Raw genomic sequence first — 15,501 nt, forward strand, 5'->3', positions numbered from 1 at the left:
TGTTTGGACAGAAGACAAGACAGTTCTTTATTAAACTCATAAAAGACAATAGAATTTGTCTCGGTTAGTTACGTAACTTTGGTTCCCTGAGAATAACAGGAACAAGTACTGCGTCGTTAGACACCTATGGGAAAATTCCTTTTCTCTAAATATTGAAGCCTTTATTTTAAAATGCAGTGTAGCTGCACAGTCAACATTAATGCAGAGCTATAAGCGTGCTGATTGGTTGGGCTGCAAGAACTGCACGAACATATGGCGAGGCGGTGTATCTGCATCCCGCATCAAGTTTGACGCAAATCAACCAGAGGTTCTAATCTCCCTTTTGCCTTTTCCCATCACATATCAGATCGGAAAGGCATTTATTTTCAATGAACATGAAGAAAATATTAGAAAAGTGAAAATAAAGCTTCTAACGCGTTTAATCAGTGTTTATCAGGGTATGTAAACCGACATGTGCTCAATTAGAGACGATAAAAGTGAGTGGGTCCAATATTGTTATTATATTATTGGTCATAAAAAGTGTGTGGGTCGATGCCATCTCTTGGCGAAACGCGGGAATTCATTCAATGCACGGCGCGACTCTCACAGTGCATTATGGGAATTCTCTTGCCATCGAGCATACATCGTTTGTAAACTCGTTATTGCGGTGCATTGTGGGATAGAATGAGTGCACTTAATAACGTCCACTACGGTTTCGGACACCACTAAATGGCAGTTCCCTCAAATAGTGCCCACAGCTGAATCAATCATCCATCCATCTTCCAAACCGCACTGGTCCAGCGCAATATCATGCATACAGGTATAAATTCCTTTTTAAAACGATTATTATATTGTTTGATTAAGGTTTATACATGCTAGTTTCCACGACAGAGTTCAAGCTAAATCTTTTCATTATTACTGCCGGTTTGCTACGTTTCAAATAAACAGCAAGCAGAAACTCCAAAAACGGCAGCCTTTCCCGGTGCACTTACGGTGCGTTCACACCGGACGCAAATGACGCGAATAAATCGCGCTGTTCGCGCAAAGTTGGACGCTTGAACATTTTGAGTTTACTCGCTTCATTCGCGCATGACATTCACTTCACAACAGACGCGAATTCGCGACATGGGAGGGGCTTCTGCCAGGCGGTTCGTCTCGTTGAGAAATGACAGATATGGGCTGTGTTTACACGTCTTTTTTGTTAAAATACTACTGTTAATGTGTGACGACAACTTAGTTTTAAGACTTTTCCAGGCGATAATGTAGTTGTTTAAAGCTCAAATCTGTGGTTTATTTATAAAAAGAGTTCCTATTTGAACATTTTATCTGGCGTTTTCGGAGTTGTGAGCTCCAATGGATCAGCGGCGCTCCGCGCTCGTTAACCCCGGGGAGAGCAGCCTTTCCTCTGCCAGTCCTTCAGACATTTGCCACTGGCTCTAATGTCTCTGTGGTGTCTCAAGCTATAATTCGTCTTGTGTAGATGTAACGGGCGATCTTTGGTCTCATGGATCTATAATTTGTTCCCTGGCAAATCGTTTAGGCAAAGTGAAGTTTCATTACTTTTTTATTTTTAGGCTATTTAACTTTACGTCACCGTTGTAGCCTATAAGCACTGACTTTTAATGTTTGACTGAATTGTTTGCTTTATTTCATGTATAGCCTATTGTACCTTTTACTTATACTTTTGTATTATTGATCATACATAAACTTTCATTTAACAAAAAGAGACTGGGTTGTGTTTCATGTCATTTAAATTTATCACAGTGATAATAATGTGCACACTTGTCTGAACCAGATATTAATATATGATTAATATAAACCTGATTTTGTCCTTGTTGTTGTCACTACTAGAGCAAGCTCCTGATTGGTTAATGTGGCGCGAATATCCGCCAGTTCCAATTTTTCAACTCGTGCGAATCATTCGCTCCACCTCATGCTCGCGTGAATCGCGCCGCAGAATGTCTATTCGCGTCTTTTTATTGACTTAACATGTAAATCACTCACACGAAACGCTTAATTCGCGTCTGGTGTGAACGCACCATTAGTGTCCGAGATCACTCACTCATTTTCGAACAGCCTCTCTTTCTCTCTGCCCATGTGTGTGTGTGTGTGTGTGTGTGTGTGTGTGTGTGTGTGTGTGTGACTTTCTCTCTTGATGATGATCATTTACCCCTTTCATATTCATATCATCACAAATAACTATCACTTTAGTGTGAAGAAGTAACAAAACAAAAAAAAACACTATACAAATACCTTGAATTAAATACAGGCGTTCTGGACTTACAAAATTTTGAGCAGCAAAAGATAACTTTGCATATATTTGAAAGTGATCTTTTATATCCTATGACATTAAAATGTATCTATATTTAAATGACATCGTGGGTGTGGCACCAGCTGCTACGGTAAATGTGGCATATTCGAGCGATTTTAAAATACTCTTCTGTTTAATGCATATTGCCTGTCGTGCACAGTTGCCCTGAAGCCACGGTTGATGTTCAGAGCAAAGGACTGTGGTCTGCTAATGTCTAGTTTATTATCCATCTTATCTAACAGTCCATATACACATTATAGTTTAATATTTAGCTAGTATTTATCACGCACACCAAACAGTTTCTCAGAAAACAGATACATCCTCGTTTTTTTTTTCTTTCTTGCACTGGGAGAACAAAAGAGCTGTGATAGTGTGTAATAAAAACTAAATTCACCTTTAGACTTGAACACAGCATGACACAAGGGCAAGAAATGAGTAGGCAGATTTGTATTGTCATATTTTGGTAAACATTTATGGCTGTTATTTCTATGGAAGTTATATTATCTGATTGCCTGTGATATAACTACTCTTTTATTAGTTATAATTTATGTAAACTTCAATGACATGACATTTTGACAGAACAATTACATTTTCTTCTGGTTCTGGCTTTCAGCTCTTTTGTATATTTATACAGGGTTCCCGCGGGGTCTTAAAAAGCCTTAAAAGCATTGAATTTATTAATTTGGAAATAATACCTTAAAAAGACTTTAAAAAGTCTTGAATTTTGATGTCTGGGTCTTAAAAATAACCAATAATTGAGAACGCAATGCAGCCCCGGGTCACAGTACAAAATACTGCGAACACATGATGCCTTCAGTAAATGAAGATCACGCACTGACTACAGCACCACAACCACAGACTGCAACACAACACAACACAGACCTCAAGCAACAAGGAGAAGTGCGAAATAGGTATACATCTTTTATATAAATGGTCTTAAAAAGACTTGAATTTAACTTGAAGAAACCTGTAGGAACCCTGTTTACAAGGTCACATGCTGTATTCTCCCTCATGGTGCGATAACACTGAACCGCAACTGGGAAGGTTTTATCAAGGCAGATGTAGTGAGTTAAACTTTAACTTTGATTGTGTGTTTTATGACGACAAGTCAACTAAAACATATAATGGATGAATTCTGGTAAAAGGTAAAAGGTATCTATGCCTTGTTAGGGCCCGAGCACAGATGGTGTGAGGACCCTATTGTAATTGCTCAGCCTATTTTTATTCTTCTCCCAAATGAATAGCATTTTTGAGGGCCTAAACATGCACGAAAACTCAAACTTTGCACACGCATCAGAAGTGGTGAAAATTTACGTCTGATATGGGTTTCAGAATTAAGCGGCGTTTGAGCTACGTTTCACGTACAAGTATGAAATTAGACACGTAACAGTCCTACAAAATAATACCTACAAAAAAAACCCTGGCTACAAAATCTGAAAACCTAGAATTTTATATTTTTTGTGGCTGGGTAAACAACATAGATGTAGTGGAAGTATAGTGGTAATGTAGCGGTACTGGTACCCAGTAGCTACAGCTCCATAAAAATAATAAATAAAGTTAATATAGTATCTGGTAAGGACATATTATATTAATAATGCAATCTGTCAGTAAATAAAGTTTAACTCTCTTGCATCTGGTCCGTTGAGCCATGTCTTTTGCATGTTTTACAAAAGACGTCCATTCACAACTGACTTCCGGAAAGACGGGATTGACCAATGACATTTCAGGTTACAATGATATAAGTAAAATCCCGCCCCACGACTGACAAAAATAAAGTGTTTGCGCGAGCATGGAGAATTATGTGCTTCTGTCGCGCGTGGGTTTAAAAGGAGCTTGCGGGTTGCTGTTTCCTCGCATGTAGATCTGTTATTTTCTCGCGAGAGTGATTTACAGCGTGAGCAAGCATTAGTTGTGTGCTCGGTTATCAACGACATTATAATGCCGCCATGGACATGCCCTTCAGCGAAAACTAGAGTAGTTTATGGCGGCATTATTAGGAGTAATCTCCTCACGCAGGCGAAAGGGAAAATCTGGCATCCCACACCTGATCTATGGGCCCTTCATGCATGGCCCATCATCAACGGCTATCCGGGAACCTTCTGGAAAAAGTACTAAATACTATATCAGTGGCTAGAGCCCCGCAACCAGGTGGCTTTATGCTTTGAAATGATCAGTCTTCTCAGACTGGTGTAATGCACGAAACCTGAACCCACAGACATGTGAGGTGACAGAAGTGGTCAGGGTCAGTCCCGGGGGAAATGCAAGCTCATAACGCGTTTCCTAGAAGGCTGAATCCGCCTCGCCCCCCTTCAGTTCCTATATGGGACCTTTCCACAGTCTTAAAGGCTATGAAAGGAGCACCATTTGAACCACTACAGTCAGTAAGCTTAAAGCACCTTTCACTTAAAGTTGCTTTTTTGCTGGTTTTAGCGTCCATAAAGAGAGGTGGTGACCTGCATCCTGTCTAGAGTTTGGGCCTAACGACTCCAGAGTCGGCCCCAAGCCAAGACACGGTTATGTACCTAAGGTTCTTTCCATTCAAAGTGCAGGTCATTATACTATCAGCGCTGCCTTCATCAGAGGGTGAAAGAGACGCAAACTTGCTCTGCCCAGTCAGAGCACTGGAGGTTTTAAATGCAATTAGAAAGCAATTAATTGGTTTTGTTTAACTCTGAAACCATTTTCGAGTTGTGTTGTGGTAAAAATAGCTACGGGTCGCGCCAGTTATTGCCGAGTGCAACCATTCTACAGTATGTCATCGACCTAGAACGCAAACAAAATGGCGGCGGCCATTGTCCAAATATATAATGCATTTTTTAAATAACGTTGATTCTTCCATGGGTTTTCTACTACATATTTCAGTGAGAGATATAATTTATGTTATATTAAGCCACAAGTCTTAACACCAGGGGATCCCTTTAAGTCCAAATACAGCTCAAAACAACGGTGGGAGTGAGTAATCGGTTGAACATGCTCGTGCCTGATTTCTGTTAGATGTGTATAACTGCCAAACATATTATTTCTGTTATTTAACATGTTTTGTTATATTTGTTTAATCTATTCATGAATATTGAGTGTTGATGTTAACAAGGAACTAAAGTACATTTGCGTTGCTCACGGACATTCTTTTAAGGTGCAACAGGAAAAGTTGTTCTCAGTGTGAGGATTACAAGAGTTACTCTTGTTTTGAGTAAAGAAGTCAAGATGTTTTTCATTTTTGTGTTTTCAACTGGGTATTTTCAAGTGATCTCATTCCCTCTTGGTTATATGCAGCCAGCGAGGTATGTGTATTACATTTGTGTATTTGTATTTACCTCTTTATAGTGTATTTGAACGTGTTTATCTTTTACATTGTCATACTGTAGTTTGACAGTGGATTTCATTGACGGTGAATGTGACGACGGAGAAAGGAATGACAAACGCAATAAATTCATTAGTAACCAGAACCATTGTGACTTTTATTTCCTGGAGGTAGTGAAAGTCAAACTCGGACCTGAGTCAACGTTCCCGAAGCTGCTCGTGCCTGGCTCGGACCCGCGTCAAAGTTCCCGAAGCTGATCGTTCCCGGCTCGGACCCCGCGTCAACGCTCCTAAAGCTGCTCGTTCCCGGCTCGGACCCGCGTCAACGTTCCCGGAGCTGCTCGTGCCCGGCCCAGACCAGCTGTGTCACACTCGGCAAGACAGGATGTAACGTTACACAGATAAGCCCACGTTTATCGTTAAGGACCTGCAGTTCATCAGTGTTTCATTAAGATGTCCATAAGTCAGAAACTTAAGCTTGTGTTCTGAAAGGTGACAATAAGTTTGAACACTACAAGGGACTGTGTGTAACCTTAATAATAACTTTGGTTTAAATTGTATAAGGGGAATTTATTGATATTGTCTATTTGTGGCATAATGAGCTGAAAGCCCATTGCCCATTTGCATTCTAAGTTATGTGACGTCATTAATCTGCGCGTGTATTTAGGCTCGTTGCGTGTCTTCTGTGAATCCTCGCCTGTTTGCTTCATGCTGTACGCTGGGCGCTGCTGTGATCGCTCCCAGCGCGTTATTTGGGAACCCTCGCCTGTTTGCTGTACGCTGCTGTGACTGCTACTAGCACGCCGTTGTGGACCCTCGTCTGTTTGCTTCTCGCTGCACGCGGCTGTGACCGTTCTGGGCGTACAACAATCTCGCATTTCGTTTCATTATGAACGTGGGTTTGGCTTTACTTGGATGGCTGTTGTGCGGGCGTCTGTGGACTTCAGGTGCGGGTATGATATGTTTTAACTTATTGTCAATGCCTGGTTAAAAATGTAGCAACTGGTTAGAGGGCAACTCTCCTGCATTTTGCTTTGTTAGTTCGTGAGTTGGCGTGAATGACGACTGTATTAAACTATTGAGGGGATGTCCTTTTGAGTGCCTGGCTTCGTAGCTACGGTAGGTCACCATCTGATTTCTCCTTTTAAATTTTATATATATATATTGTCGTAATCACTTCTGTGAATTCCAGTTTGTGCAGTCATCGCTGTTTTGTCATAGGCCAATTGAGACGGCTGTGATACAATGTTCTGATTCTGCTGTACTGGATTACATCTTTCTATATTCTGCTCACACACATCCTTAGTGGATGCTTTGCCCATATTAAGACCTCAAATTATTGTTTTTTTCTTTGTGTTGATGTTTTGTATGAGTAATTTATGCTTTCATAAGTGTGGGTTTCCTTCCTTTTGTGTAAATATAAGATTTGTGAATTGATTTATTTTTATATATTGTTTATTCATTTGAAGTGGTTAATTTATGTGTAAAACATAAATATTCTTTTTTTTGTTTGTTGATTTTTGGGAAAGACTGGTGAAATTTGTTTATTTTCATTATTTCTTTATTTGATTGGGCCTATTAAGGTTGAATGCCAAGGCCTGTAGGTGGGTGAGTCGTTGTCATCCACCTGTTAGCTTGTATAACCTTTTCCTTAACTATTTTCTTTTGTGTGGTCTGTGTGTGGTGTGGAGAGTGTTTGTTTTAGGAGCTGCGTCCTTGGCCTGGAAGTTGATTGTTTCCCTCCTATCCTTGGTGGTGGTGTCTACAACGATTGCTGTGGCTGATCTTTTCACTGGGGCGCTTTGTGCTGTGAGAGTGAGTGTGTATGAGGGGAACATGCATATCTCTTGCAAGGCCGCAGCTTCCTTTCTGTGAACATTGTACTTGACTGCTTGATACTTGTCTGATTTTTGTGTATGGGTTTTACTATAGATTATAATAAACTTTTGTAATTTTGTATAAATACCTGTGTCTCCATGCTTTTGTCTTTAGTGGGGAACCTGTGCGCGGATAGTATTCTCTGGGCGAAATTCCCAGGGTGGCGTAGTCTAAATTAGAACATATATATATATATAGCGTCCTTTGCCCCTGTGGTTGCCACATATTTGGCGTATAGTCGGCAGGACTTAATTATTGATTTGATGAAATTTTGGAGACATGGGTATTTTTTTTTTTTTTTATGTGATTGTATGCATTTTTGACAAAACAGCGGTGCCATAAACTGTTTTTCTCTAACATCCCTACGTTTTATTTAGGTTTACGTATTTGATTCATAATTTTTTTTTCAATTAAAATTGTTAGATATGGATGTTGAGTTGCAGGAGCTGCGGGACCTGGTGGCCCAATTGAGGACTGAGAATGAAAGGCTGCAGGGACAGCAACCTTCAGTAAGTGCCATAAGTGATTCGTAGGGTAGTAATGCAGCGACATTTAGGCCTTTAGAGGTCGGTGCTGGCACTGAAGCTGTTGATAGGTTTGTTTTTGTCCCCAGGGACCGGAGGTGCCCAAAGTTCAGTGGTAAATCAGGAGTAGGTATTAATGAGTGGGTTGAGGAAGCACAGGCCTGTATGCGGGTCCGTTGTCTGTCCACGGCCGATAAAGCTTTTTTCCTCTTTGATCATTTGGAGGGGGAAGCTCGAGAGGAGATTAGGCATCGTCCTGATTCAGAAAAGGGAGACCCTGATAAAATTATTGCGGCACTTCGTGACCTGTTTGGTTGTTCCTTGTCGTATGTAGCACTACAAGAAGCTTTCTTCTCCCGTAGGCAACATGAGGGGAAGAACTTGTTGGAGTTCTCCCTCGCCTTAATGGGCCTCCAGGAGAAGGTGAAGCAACAGTCACCGGCTGCGATGCCAAATGCAGGAGTTTTGCTACGTGACCAGTTTGTGGAATTCGTTTTAGATCCAGCATTGCGCCGGGAGCTTAAACAATTGGTCCGTCGTGAGCCATCCTGTAATTTTTTACATGTGCGTAGTGAAGCGATAAGGTGGGAAAGGGAAGGGATGTTGGGAGGTGCGAGAGCTCGAAGTCAGTCCCTCCCGTTAGCGTATGGTGTCCAATATGGAATGCAAGGGCGTTCTGGGTTAGAGGGTGGTGGCTTGGTGGCCAGATCAGAATTTGATGAGTTAAAAGAGATGCTAAAACTTCAACAGGAGCAGTTGGGCCAGCTTACTCAAGGGCTTGCCCAGTTACAGGGCTCGTCCTTGCAAAAGCCCTCCCCTCGCAGGGGTCCTGTAATATGTAGACGATGTCAACGTGCTGGTCACTTCGCTAGAGAATGCAATGGCGACCGGGTTTCTCCTCGCCCTTGGCCTCCCTCCGCGATAGTACCAATATCTGGAGGAAGACAGTCCCGCCCAGCACAACAGTCGGAAAACTAGTTCCCACTGGGCTGCAGAGCCACAGTCCGGTTGGGGGGTCAATGGGCTCGGTTTTAAATCATGTTGAAAACATGCCTCTCCTAATTTCGTCCTGTCCACATCTTGTTGCCGTCTTTGGTGGGGTTTCAGTTCCCTGTTTGGTGGACACTGGTTCGATGGTGTCCGCTATTACAGAGAGTTGTTTCCGTAGAGATATTGCACCAGGGGAACAAGAAGAGCTTAAAACGTGTCATTGGTTCCAACTGCGTGCGGCAAATGGGCTTGAGATCCCATACATTGGTTATGTAGAGTTAGACATTGAGCTTTGTGGGTGCTTGGTGCCTAAGTGTGGGGTTCTGGTGGTCCGAGACCCTCCTGGTGGCATGGGTGACAAAGTTCCCGGTGTATTGGGGATGAATGTCTTGCGCCGATATTACCAGGAGCTCTTTGGTCAACACGGCCCTGCATTGTTTAGTGTGCCTTTTGTTACCCAGGCCCCGAGCGTTATGGTTCAGGCACTTCAGTATTGCTGTCATGTTAATACTGAACCGGTAGAGGGTCGTGCTGGTAAGGTCAGAGTTCGTGGCCACCGGGCTTGCTGTATACCCGGTGGCACAGTGAAATTTGTCGCTGCTACATGCTCTGAGCACTATTCTGATTCTCCTGTACTTTTTGAGCCACTCGAGCAGGGGTTACCTGCAGGATTATTGGCGTCCCCTGCGCTAATTCAGGTAATCCGGGGTACTACTTATGTGCCCATTGTTAACGTCAGGATTTCTGATGTCATGCTTTATCCCCTTAGTCCTTTAGGAACTTTGGATCAGGTGCTTGTGGTTAGTTTGCCCCCAGATGTGGCAGAGATTCGATCTGTTGTCGCCACTGTCCAGACTCAGGTTCCCCAGGTAGTTCTCACTATGGAGGAACAGATTAATGCTTTAGGATTGCCAGGATTATCGGAGGAGGAGGTAAGTCAAGTGAGGGCGTTGCTTCATAGATACCAGTCTGTATTTTCAGCCCATGAGGGGGATTTGGGATGTACTGGTTTGTTGGCTCATGATATTCCCCTCATGGACGATATTCCAGTTCGGCAGCGTTATCGCCGGATCCCGCCCTCTGAGTATGAGGTGGTTAAAGCACATATTAATCAATTGCTTGAGGCACGGGTGATTAGAGAGAGCTGTAGCCCTTACGCTTCACCGATAGTCCTGGTAAAGAAAAAGGATGGTACCCTACGTATGTGTGTAGATTACCGTCAATTAAATGCCAAAACCCGAAAAGATGCATTTCCCTTGCCTCGCATAGAGGAGTCTTACATGCCTTGTCAGGGGCTTGCTGGTTCTCAACTATGGACTTGGCTAATGGTTATAACCAAGTCCCGGTAGCTGAGGGGGATCGGCCTAAGACCGCCTTTTGCACCCCATTTGGCCTATTTGAGTACAATCGTATGCCATTTGGGCTCTGCAATGCCCCCAGTACCTTTCAGCGATTAATGCAACGCTTGTTTGGAGACCAGCAATGCCAGTCATTATTACTATATCTTGATGACATTGTAGGGCTCTCATCATCAGTGGCACAACACTTGATGCGTCTAGAGGTGGTTTTGCATCGTTTGGAGATTGAAGGGTTAAAGGCTAGGTTGGGGAAGTGTTCCTTTTTCCAGAAGGAGGTGAAATATCTAGGACATGTCATTTCGTCATTTCGTCTGAGGGGGTGTCCACCGACCCCAGTAAAGTGGAGGCAGTGGCTCAGTGGCGCCGCCCCGAGACTGTAAAGGACTTGCGTTCATTCTTGGGTTTCGCAAGTTATTATCGTCGCTTTGTGGAGGGCTTTGCTCAATTGGCTGCCCCTCTACATCGGTTAGTGGCAGAAATTGCAGGGTCTAAATCCAGGAAGCATACGGTTGAACACTTTGGGATGGCATGGTCCGAACAGTGCCAACAAAGCTTTGATGATTTGAGAGGTAGGCTTACGTCATCTCCGGTCCTGGCCTATGCTGATTTCTCTCGACCTTTTGTTCTGGAAGTAGACGCCAGCCATAGAGGACTGGGAGCGGTGCTCTCTCAGGAGCAAGGGGGCAAGGTGCGACCTATCGCTTATGCGAGTCGTAGTCTACGGCCCACTGAGCGCAACATGTCAAATTATAGCTCCTTGAGGCTGGAGTTTGTAGCGCTCAAGTGGGCCATGACAGAAAAATTTAGGGAGTATTTGTTGGGTCAGAAATGTGTAGTGTACACTGACAACAATCCCCTGAGTCACCTGAATTCTGCAAAGCTTGGTGCTACAGAGCAGCGGTGGGCTGCACAGCTCGCCTCGTTTGACTTTGAGATAAAGTATAGGTCCGGCCGAAGTAATCGTAATGCTGACGCTCTTTCAAGACCCGTTTGGTTGTCATGGGTTAGATAATGCGCTTCCTGGGACTAGTGTACCAGAGGAGATGTTGTATTCTGCGAGGCAGGGAGCGGTAGGTCCCCACGTTCTTCAGGCAGCGATGTCTGCTCTACCAAGTTACTCTACTGAAGAAATTAGAGTCCAGCAGCGTGCTGACAGAGTCCTTGCTGAGGTATTAGAGTTTTGGGATGGTAAGACCTTTCCCAATGTGGAGGAGCGCCGAGGGCTCTCCAAGTCAGCACGAGTCTTACTCCGTCAGTGGAATAGGTTGGTGAATCGAGAGGGTGTAGTGTACCGCCGTATTTTTCGTTCTGATGGAGGAGAGGAGATTCTTCAAATCCTTCTCCCTTCTTCTCTGTGCAGTGAAGTGTTGACCCTGTTGCATCAGGAACATGGACATCAGGGGATAGAGCGCACTCTCGAACTGGTGAGGCAGCGCTGCTATTGGCCAAGGATGGCAGCAGAAGTGGCGAGATTGTGAGCGGTGTCAGGTTGCTAAAGATACGCCACCAGCTGCTCGTAGCCATATGGGCCATTTGTTGGCATCTCGGCCTAATGAGATTCTAGCAATTAATTTCACTATTTTGGAGGCATCTCAGACAGGGATAGAGAATGTTTTGGTGATGACCGATGTGTTTACTAAATATACATTGGCTGTCCCAACTCGAGATCAGCGTGCTGAAACAGTTTCTAGGGTGTTAGTGGGGGAGTGGTTTTATAGGTTGGGAGTCCCTGGTCGAATTCATTCTGACCAGGGGCGCAACTTTGAGTCCATCTTGGTGCAGCAGTTATGTAGATTGTACAACATCAAGAAGTCTCGCACAACGCCTTACCATCCGGCGGGTAACGGCCAATGCAAGCATTTTAATCGCACTTTGCATAACCTGTTGCGCACCCTTCCTCCCTCAAGGAAGAGGGATTGGGCGTCTTGTCTCCCACAAGTGGTATACTACTACAACACCACTCCCCACCAGGCCACCGGTGAGTCCCCATATTTTCTTATGTTTGGGCAGGAGCCACGGCTTCCAGTGGATTTCCTGCTCGGAGGGGTCCAGGACGTCGTTCCTGGCAACGTGCATGAGTGGATTGTAGAACATCAAGTGAGGTTACAGGTTGCTTTTGAGGGAGCTAGGGCACGGTTAAAGTTTGCGGCAGATCATCGAAAGGCGAACCATGGCCAGCATGTTCGGGATGTCCCATTGGCGGTTGGCCAGCTGGTGTACTTGAAGGAGTGTGGTAGGCGAGGACGCCATAAAATCCAGGATTTGTGGAGTCCTGTAGCCTATTATGTAGTGAAAGCACCGGAGGATAACGGTGCCGTTTACTCTATTGCATCACGGGAAGAACCTGGTCAGGTTAAACATGTTCATCGTTCCCTGTTGAAGGGACGAAGTCAGGTGGTGACTCCCGAGTTGAGTCCTAGTGAGGTGTCGTCAACTTTGTTAGAGACTGTGTATGAGGAGGGAGATGAGGTGGATTGCTGGCATGTGGTTCCAAGGGAGCATCAAGAAGCAGGTGCGTCAGCCTTGGACGGTCCTGCTTTGGTCGAGTCATCCACTATGGATGCAATGCCATAAGTGGCTCCAAGCGAGCCTGACCCTGATCCTGCAGAAGTGGGGGGTGGCAGTCATACACCCCCCTGAGCCAGATAATGGGCAGGTGAGGCCAAGACGAGCGACTGCAGGACAACACTCTAACCTGGTTCTGGTTCTGCTATTCGATTAGCAGCTGGTTCTAGTTCAGTTTCTGTCTTTAGACCCTGGAGTTGAGTCCACCGTCGGGGCGATGTTGAAAAAAAGGTGGGGTAGATTGTGGCATAATGAGCTGAAAGCCCATTTACATTCTAAGTTATGTGACGTCATTAATCTGCGCGTGTATTTAGGCTCGTTGCGTGTCTTCTGTGAATCCTCGCCTGTTTGCTTCATGCTGCATGCTGGGCACTGCTGTGATCGCTCCCAGCGTGTTATTTGGGAACCCTCGCCTGTTTGCTGTACGCTGCTGTGACTGCTACTAGCACGCCGTTGTGAACCCTCGTCTGTTTGCTTCTCGCTGCACGCGGCTGTGACCGTTCTGGGCGTACAACAATCTTGCATTACGTTTCATTATGAACGTGGGTTTGGCTTCACTTGGATGGCTGTTGTGCGGGCGTCTGTGGACTTCAGGTGCGGGTATGATATGTTTTAACTTATTGTCAATGCCTGGTTAAAAATGTAGCAACTGGTTAGAGGGAAACTCTCCTGCATTTTGCTTTGTTAGTTCGTGAGTTGGCGTGAATGACGACTGTATTAAACTATTGAGGGGATGTCCTTTTGAGTGCCTGGCTTCGTAGCTACGGTAGGTCACCATCTGATTTCTCCTTTTAAATTTTATATATATATATATTGTCGTAATCACTTCTGTGAATTCCAGTTTGTGCAGTCATCGCTGTTTTGTCATAGGCCAATTGAGACGGCTGTGATACAATGTTCTGATTCTGCTGTACTGGATTACATCTTTCTATATTCTGCTCACACACATCCTTAGTGGATGCTTTGCCCATATTAAGACCTCAAATTATTGTTTTTTTCTTTGTGTTGATGTTTTGTATGAGTAATTTATGCTTTCATAAGTGTGGGTTTCCTTCCTTTTGTGTAAATATAAGATTTGTGAATTGATTTATTTTTATATATTGTTTATTCATTTGAAGTGGTTGATTTATGTGTAAAACATAAATATTCTTTTTTTTTTTTGTTGATTTTTGGGAAAGACTGGTGAAATTTGTTTATTTTCATTATTTCTTTATTTGATTGGGCCTATTAAGGTTGAATGCCAAGGCCTGTAGGTGGGTGAGTCGTTGTCATCCACCTGTTAGCTTGTATAACCTTTTCCTAAACTATTTTCTTTTGTGTGGTCTGTGTGTGGTGTGGAGAGTGTTTGTTTTAGGAGCTGCGTCCTTGGCCCGGAAGTTGATTATTTCCCTCCTATCCTTGGTGGTGGTGTCTACAACGATTACTGTGGCTGATCTTTTCACTGGGGCGCTTTGTGCTGTGAGAGTGAGTGTGTATGAGGGGAACATGCATATCTCTTGCAAGGCCGCAGCTTCCTTTCTGTGAACATTGTACTTGACTGCTTGATACTTGTCTGATTTTTGTGTATGGGTTTTACTATAGGTTATAATAAACTTTTGTAATTTTGTATAAATACCTGTGTCTCCATGCTTTTGTCTTTAGTGGGGAACCTGTGCGCGGATAGTATTCTCTGGGCGAAATTCCCAGGGTGGCGTAGTCTAAATTAGAACATATAAAATATATATATATATATATACATATATATATATATATATATATATATATATATATATATATATATATATATATATATATATATATATATATATATATATATATATATATATATATATATATATATATATATATATATATATATATATATATATATATATATATAGCGTCCTTTGCCCCTGTGGTTGCCACATATTGAAGAAAGTAAGTGATAACAAAACACAAAAAAACATACGTATTTGTTCAAAAACATACGTTTTTTTGTGTACATTTAAGCAAGCCAATATCTTTCAGTTTTTGAAGTTTTTATTATTTATATATTATAAGGATGTTCACTTAAATGCAACATTACCAAGCCTTTACAATATTAAGTTAATCGAAGGATTGATCTAAAGGACATTGACCTAATTTAATTTGATTGTTTTAAAATAAATTCTGCTGTTAACTACACAGCTAATTTTAAGTGTGTACAGGCAATTCCCAGATAATGTAAGATGTCTCAAACAAGTGAAAGGGAACAAGTGTCAGGGAAGTCTACCATTGTACAACAAGCAGTACAGCCTGCAGAGCCTCGTAGAAGTGAAAGAGATCGAACATTAACAGAAAAGGGAAGGGAATTTCAGAAAGGAAAAAGTGAAAGGATTATTACGGTACCTGCTTTGGCAGTATTTATGAGCGCTGGAAAGTTTTGACTAAGGTGGCTAAAAAATCTGTAATCAAACAAGATCCCAGTGATATCCTCCAAGAACACATTAAAGGTATTCAAAGAGAAGAATCTGAGCTGAACAGTGTTTATGATGAATACCGAAAGATTGACAGCCCAGCTCATGGCATGAGATGCAAGTTGGACAGATGTGCATCCGTCACCAGAATTGTAATACAG

Source organism: Gobio gobio (assembly GCF_949357685.1).
Source record: "Gobio gobio genome assembly, chromosome: 25".
NCBI classification, from domain to species: domain Eukaryota; kingdom Metazoa; phylum Chordata; class Actinopteri; order Cypriniformes; family Gobionidae; genus Gobio; species Gobio gobio.